Raw genomic sequence first — 7,342 nt, forward strand, 5'->3', positions numbered from 1 at the left:
CACGGAAGAGGGGCAGGCAGTCGGCCCTAACGACCCCCTCCACGGCCTGCTGCCTGGACCTGTTGATGGCCAGGCCCAGGAGCAGACCCACGAAGAGGTCTTCAGACCTCCCCTCCCTCCTCCGTACCGGGGTGCCCAAAGATCAGGAGCGTGGGACTGAAGTGCAACCAAAAGCAGAGGAGGAGGTTATTAAGAAAATCAAAGGGAGTGCAAACGCCCACACCCAATATACACGTGGTCCACGGACTCCACAGCACCACAGAACAAGCAGTTGGGCTGGGAGTCCGTCAACCACCGCAATCTGCAGTTGCAGGGGTCTGCTGCGTGCAGCACCCTCCACCCCAGATCCCCGAGAGAAAGGGGGAGGACTCCCGTGTAGAGAGCCCTCCACTGGGGATCCCCACCGCCTAGTGGCAAATGGGCACGCCAAGGCATGTCTGGACAGTGGATGAGGGAGAAGAGGTGGACGGTGTGCAGCAGCAGTCTATACAGGGCCCTCCTTTTTACCCCCTGGAAGGGAACAAAATTAAAATTCCGGAGGCAGCTCAGGTTGTGGGGCACAGGCTCCCGCGGGAAGTACGGGACCTTGGGGCCAATGTGAAATTCCATCCGGGCTGGGGTGAGTGCGGACGGGATCCCACCGCACACCTGAGCGTCCTCCAACTGGTGCACTTAGACGGGTCCGAGCACCGCCGTTTTAATGCGACGAATGGCGGTGGCCACGTACCGGACGTCTACCGCTGCACTGCTCGCTATGTCCTGCGGCAGCGTCCAGCCCAGGCCCCCGGCACGCCCCCGACCCTGGTCGCCCTCGCCACCACGGCCCTCTCCTCCGACAGCCACTCGAACCCGCGAGTACGGAGGTGCGGATTCCTGAGCAATGGCTCCCTGACGACAGCCGCTACTCCAGCCAGAGGGTAGGCATGACGCGATTCGACCATGTTCCAAACAGTGATCAGGTCCTGGTAAGAGACAGGCAGTGTCTTGAGGGCGACCTCCAAACCGTCACGGTTGACGAACAGGAGCTGCGTGTCGTAGTTGAGTTTATGCACCTGGTGGAAAAAATATGTCGCCAGGGCGCACCACATAGGAGGAGGCTCGACGTAAAGATATCGCTGCAAGGTCTGAAGGCGGAACGTTGCGACCTGGGTGCGGACGCACACCAGCGACTGACCGCCCTCCTCAATAGGGAGACTCAGAACCTGCGCAGCGACCCAGTGCATCTTTTTGTCCCAGAAGAAGAAGTCGACCAACGTTCTCTGGATGTCAGCGACAAAGCCAGGAGGAGGGACCAAAGTGACCAGCTGGTACCACAGCATGGCGGCCACCAGCTGGTTTATGACCAGCACTCGACCCCTGTAAGATAGCACTCGGAGCAGCCCTGTCCAGCGGCCTAGGCGAGCCGAAACTTTGGCCTCCAGCTCCTGCCAGTTGGCCATAAACAGAATTTTTTTTTCTCTTCTCCAGCTCTCAGAGTGAATAGAACCCTATGTGCTTATTTATTTTTTTTAACTCCTTTTTTTTTACTACAGTGCTCTTTATTCTTTTTCCCACACTACCGCCTAACTGCTGTAGTGCTCTATTTACTGTTTTTTTTTTTCCCCCCCACACTACCACCTAAGTGCAGTAGTGCTTATTTTTTCCCCCCGAATGCCCGCAGAGTCCCGAGCAGGTACTCGTGATCGACCCTGTCGAACGCCTTCTCCTGGTCGAGAGACAGGAAGGCGCTCGGCAGACCAGCCCGTCGACAGAAATGGATCAGGTCCCGGACCAGGTGGATGTTGTCGTGTATCCCCTGGCCCAGGACCGTGTAGGACTGGTTCGGGTGAATCATTAGATTAGATTACTTTACAGTGTGGAAACAGGCCCTTCGGCCCAACAAGTCCACACCGACCTGCCGAAGCGCAAACCACCCATACCCCTACATTTACCCCTTACCTAACACTACGGACAATTTAGCATGGCCAATTCACCTGACCTGCACATCTTTGGACTGTGGGAGGAAACCGGAGCACCCGGAGGAAACCCACGCAGACACGGGGAGAATGTGCAAACTCCACACAGTCAGTCACCTGAGGCGGGAACTGAACCCGGGTCTCTGGCGCTGTGAGGCAGCAGTGCTAACCACTGTGCCACCGTGCTGCCCACCATGGAGGCCAGGCGAGAAGACAACACCCTGGTGAAGATTTTGTAGTCCCTGCTGAGGGAGACTGGACGCCAGTTCCTCAAGGAACGAAGGTCTCCCTTCTTTGGCAGCAGGATGATGACCGCCCTGCACCAAGAAAGGGGCAGCTCTCCAGCATTTAGACACTCCCCCAGGACCTGTGCGTAGTCGCTCCCCAGGACGTCCCAGAACGCCCTGAAGAACTCCACACAGTCAGCCCGTCCAGCCCCGGGGACTTGCCCCTCGAGAGCCGGTCGAGGGTGCCGGTCAGCTCCTCTAAAGTGACGGGAGCATCGAGCCTTCCGGCGTCCTCCGGGCTGAGCTGCAGCACGTCCTCCCACAGAACTCTGCGAGCATCCTCGCTGGACGGATCCTGAGAGAACAGAGCTGTGTAATAGTTTCGGATGTGGGCCCTGATGCCCTCCGGATCAGAGACGAGGGACCTGTCGTCGGCCAGCAGCACAAGGAGCTGCTGACGGGTGCCACGCCTTTTTTCCAATGAGTAGAAGGGGGAGCCACGGTCCAGATCCTGGAGGAGCTGGATCCGCGACCTCACGTATGCGCCCCGAGCCCAGACGAGCTGCAGGTCCCGGAGCGCGGCCTTCTTCTCTTCGTACGCCCCGGGCAGGGCCGGGTCCGCATCGGGCTGACCGAGGCGTGACTCCAGGTCGAGCAACTCCCTCTCCAACTCCCCGATCCTGGATTTCCGCCTCTTCGTCGACCCCCTCGCATACTCCTGACAGAAGACGCAGACGTGAGTCTTGCCCACATCCCACCATAGCCTCAGGGAGGGGAAGCTTCCCCGCTTCCTTCTCCAGCCGGCCCAGAAATGACGAAACGAGTCCCGGAACTGCTCATCCTCCAGCAGCAGGTTGTTAAAGTGCCAATACGCGGAGCCGAGCCTGGCGCCGAACGGAAGGAGTTCCGCCCACACCAGGTGGTGGTCCGTGCACGACACCTGCCGCATGGAGGCCTTCGGAAAACAGGAGGCGTACGCCCGCGAAACGTACAGGCGGTCGATTCTGGACACTCCGACCCCAGGCCTCACGAAGGTGAAGGCGATGGAGTCGGGATGGAGATCCCGCCAGACGTCCACCAGGTCGAAGGACTTGACCAAGTCCCCCAACCTCTTCCCTGACGCGCGGTCAGTGCGGGCACCGCCGTGGTCCCTGCCCTCGAGGACACAGTTAAAATCTCCCCCGAGGACGACGCACTGGCCCTCGTCGATGGAAGCGAGATGAGCGGACACTTCTTCGAAGAAGCTCGCTTGCCTCGGCCCGGCCGGGGGAGCGTAGACGTTCACCAAGTGAAGCACCGCGCCCCCCAGCCGAACCGTCAGGTGAAGCAAACCTCCCCCAGGACCTGTGCGTAGTCGCTCCCCAGGACGTCCCAGAACGCCCTGTAGAACTCCACAGTCAGCCCGTCCAGCCCCGGGGACTTGCCCCTCGAGAGCCGGTCGAGGGCGCCGGTCAGCTCCTCTAAAGTGACGGGAGCATCGAGACTTCCGGCGTCCTCCGGGCGGAGCTGCAGCACATCCTCCCACAGAACTCTGCAAGCATCCTCGCTGGACGGATCCTGAGAGAACAGAGCTGTGTAATGGTTTCGGATGTGGGCCCTGATGCCCTCCGGATCAGAGACGAGGGACCCGTCGTCGGCCAGCAGCACAAGGATCTGCTGACGGGTGCCACACCTTTTTTCCAACGAGTAGAAGGGGGAGCCACGGTCCAGGTCCTGGAGGAGCTGGATCCGCGACCTCACGTACGCGCCCCGAGCCCCGACAAGCTGCAGGTCCCGGAGCGCGGCCTTCTTCTCTTCGTACGCCCCAGGCAGGGCTGGGTCCGCATCGGGCTGACCGAGGCGTGACTCCAGGTCGAGCAACTCCCTCTCCAACTCCCCGATCCTGGATTTCCGCCTCTTTGTCGACCTCCTCGCATACTCCTGACAGAAGACGTGGACGTGAGTCTTGCCCACATCCCACCATAGCCTCAGGGAGGGGAAGCTTCCCCGCTTCCTTCTCCAGCCGGCCCAGAAATGACGAAACGAGTCCCGGAACCGCTCGTCCTCCAGCAGCAGGTTGTTAAAGTGCCAATACGCGGAGCCGAGCCTGGCGCCGAACGGAAGGAGTTCCGTCCACACCAGGTGATGGTCCGTGCATGACACCTGCCGCATGGAGGCCTTCGGAAAACAGGAGGCGTACGCCCGCGAAACGTACAGGCGGTCGATTCTGGACACTCCGACCCAAGGCCTCACGAAGGTGAAGGCGATGGAGTCGGGATGGAGATTCCGCCAGACGTCCACCAGGTCGAAGGATTTGACCAAGTACCCCAACCTCCTCCCCGACGCCCAGCCAGTGCGGGCACCGCCGTGGTCCCTGCCCTCGAGAACACAGTTAAAATCTCCCCCGAGGATGACGCACTGGTTCTCGTCGATGGAAGCGAGATTAATGGACACTTCTTCAAAGAAGCTCGCTTGCCTTGGCCCGGCAAGGGGAGCGTAGACGTTCACCAAGTGAAGCACGTCAGGTGAAGCAAACGGCCTGGCATGGGCTCCCTGACACCCCAGATCTCTGGCTGAAAATGCGGGGCCAACAGGATAGCCACCCCGCCAGATCTGCGGGTGAGGTGACTCATGTAGAACCCCCCCCACCCCCGACACTCCAGGAGCCAGGTGGCTTCGTCTCTCGGGGTAGTGTGGGTTTCTTGCAGGAAGCACACCGCATACCTCCCGTCTGCGCTGTGACTCCCTGCTGCCATTGATGTTGAGGCTGGCTATAGTTGTCTCCTGTCGGAAGCTTTGTGCAACCACCACCAGTACAGTTAAAAACCGATATACACATTTACAGGAAGGACAGGGGAGGGGCACAGAAGTCCCTCGCTCTCACCAGGAGTGTCCCCAGGAAGTTCCTGACTCGTTTTCACTCGTTAATGTCAAGCTCAGGCGCCTGGCGAGCAGCGTAGGCCGACCAGTAAACTCTTTGAGGAACTCCAGCGGTCGGGCGCCAGTTGGGCTCTATCCCGGCGACTCAGAGTTTCCTCGACAAATTCCCAGAGTTCCTCGAGGGGGGATGAGGGGGAGATCGGTCGGGGGGTACCTGGGATTCGAAAACGTCACTGCAGACAGAGTCCGCATTGTCCCCGGTGTCCGCCACCGATCCCGAACCCTCCTCCGGGAGGTCACCCTCGGTCACCGACCCCTCCCCCACCGAGGGGATGGGGTCTGGTCCAGCACCGCCAACTGGCCTCAACCCCCCAGCGACCCCACCCCCAGGGTCACCGGCGGTACCTTCCTCAGCACACCCCTTCCCGGAACGCCCCGAGTTCAGGTCGGCGGGCAGCAGAGGCTCAGGGCCCCGCTCCTCTCCCGACACCGGGACGCCCGGCTCCTCGGGGAAAAGGTCCTCCCCCACAGCCAAGGCCCCCGGAAAAACAGTCTGGGAGGGAGGAGCGAGGATAGCACCTTCCTCCCCTCCACCGCTCGACGACCCAGCAGAGGATCCTCCATCGCCACCCGCACCGCGGCCCTCGTGGTTGTTAAAGTCCTCCCCAGGGGCCGGAGGAGTTGAGGCAGCAAGAGGCCCTGCTGTAGCCCCGGGGGGGGGGGGGTTGGAGTAGGTCAGGACACAGTGCGGGACAGTGAAGAGGCTCCGTTGGCTCGTCCCCCTGGGGAGAGAGGCAGCGCTGCTGGAGTATCTCTCCCCTCCAAGGGCCAGTACCTCTTCCCCAGAGAGACAGGGGGAAATTTAGGGGCCTTCCCCTCCCCGCCCGCCTTGGTGGCCATGGGACCCAAGGTCCCTCCCCCCAGCCTTTCCCGGAATACGATTGACTGGGAATACAGGGGGCGTGGCCAGGGTGGGGAGGATCAGCCGTGTCACTTCCTGCCCCACCCCTGGTTTATCAGGTGAGGGCAGGCGTGGTAGGGACCCAGTTCACTCTCCGGGGCCCAGAGACACGGTTGCTGCAGGAGGTGAGGCAGCGGTGGTTCCCCCCAGGTTAGTGCCAGGGTGTCCTCAGGCTCAGGGGCCCCCGGGACAGGTGTTGAAGCCCCTGGGGTTTCTCTAACGGGGTGGAGGGTGGATGTGGAGTCAGTGGGGCCAGGATCAGGTACGGGTTTGGGGGTCAGGATTCCCGCGCCGGGGTGACGTTGGAACGTCCGCAGGGGCATTGTCGTGCCGAGGTGGGGCAGGTCGTGGGCTCGGTGTCGGGGAAGGGAATAGGGTGGTCTCCCCGTGCGTGGGCCTGACACGTCGCCTCTTCTTCAGCGCCTTCTGGCCGGCCGGACGCTCAGCCCCCTCCCTGCCAGAGGCTGGAGCGTTGGAAGCCGCCGGGGCTGGTGGTATTAACTTCGGGGGAGGTGGAGTGGGTGCGGTGTCACCACCGTCAGCCGTTGGTACAGGCTGGGCAGCCTTCTGGGTGGGGCAGTTTTTTCTAATGTTCCCCACCGCACGCCATCCATCGTCCAGAAGGCACAGTAGGCCGTGCCCTCGTGGAGAAGGGTGAAGGAGCCTTCAGTGACCTCCTTCCGGGCCAGGCAAATGAACACCTGGCGCCGGAGTAGATGTGTCGGAGGGCGGGGTCCTTGAGACCGAGTAGGAGCGGTTGGACCCCTGACTGGATCTCCCCCAAGGTGGTGAGGTGGGGGAGAAGGAGCTCGCTGGCAATGAAGGGCGGGAGTGAGCCCCCTCTCCACGGCCAGGTGGACCGCCTGCTCGGTCTTAAGGAAAAAGACGGCCTTTCCCGTACATACAGGCCACAGTGACGATGGCCAGTAGGCTGACCATTTTTACCCCCACACTACCACCTAACTGCGGTAGTACTTATTTATTTGCCAGCACCAATGTTGAGTGAAAAGTTCAGTTTAATTTTTTTCTTTTCTTTCTATTATTTTATCCCCACACTACCGCCTAACAGCAGTAGAGCTTATTCTCCCTCGTTGTGTGCGTGCAGGTGACACTCCTGTTTATTTTTTTTTTCCTTTAACCCCCACGCTCCCACCTAACTGTGATAGTGCTTATTTTTTCCCCAGCACCCATGTTATGTGTGTGCAGGTGTGAGACAGCGTGAAAGACACAAGGTGCACGAATCTTTATTCAGTTTCCACCATCAGGAAGATAGGAAACATCCAAGTGGCCAGCGACAAGCAGTGCCCTTTATATCAAAGGGCAATGCTGTGTGATCAAAC

The sequence above is a fragment of the Chiloscyllium plagiosum genome, chromosome 1 (genome assembly GCF_004010195.1).
Source record: "Chiloscyllium plagiosum isolate BGI_BamShark_2017 chromosome 1, ASM401019v2, whole genome shotgun sequence".
In the NCBI taxonomy this organism is placed as follows: Eukaryota; Metazoa; Chordata; class Chondrichthyes; order Orectolobiformes; family Hemiscylliidae; genus Chiloscyllium; species Chiloscyllium plagiosum.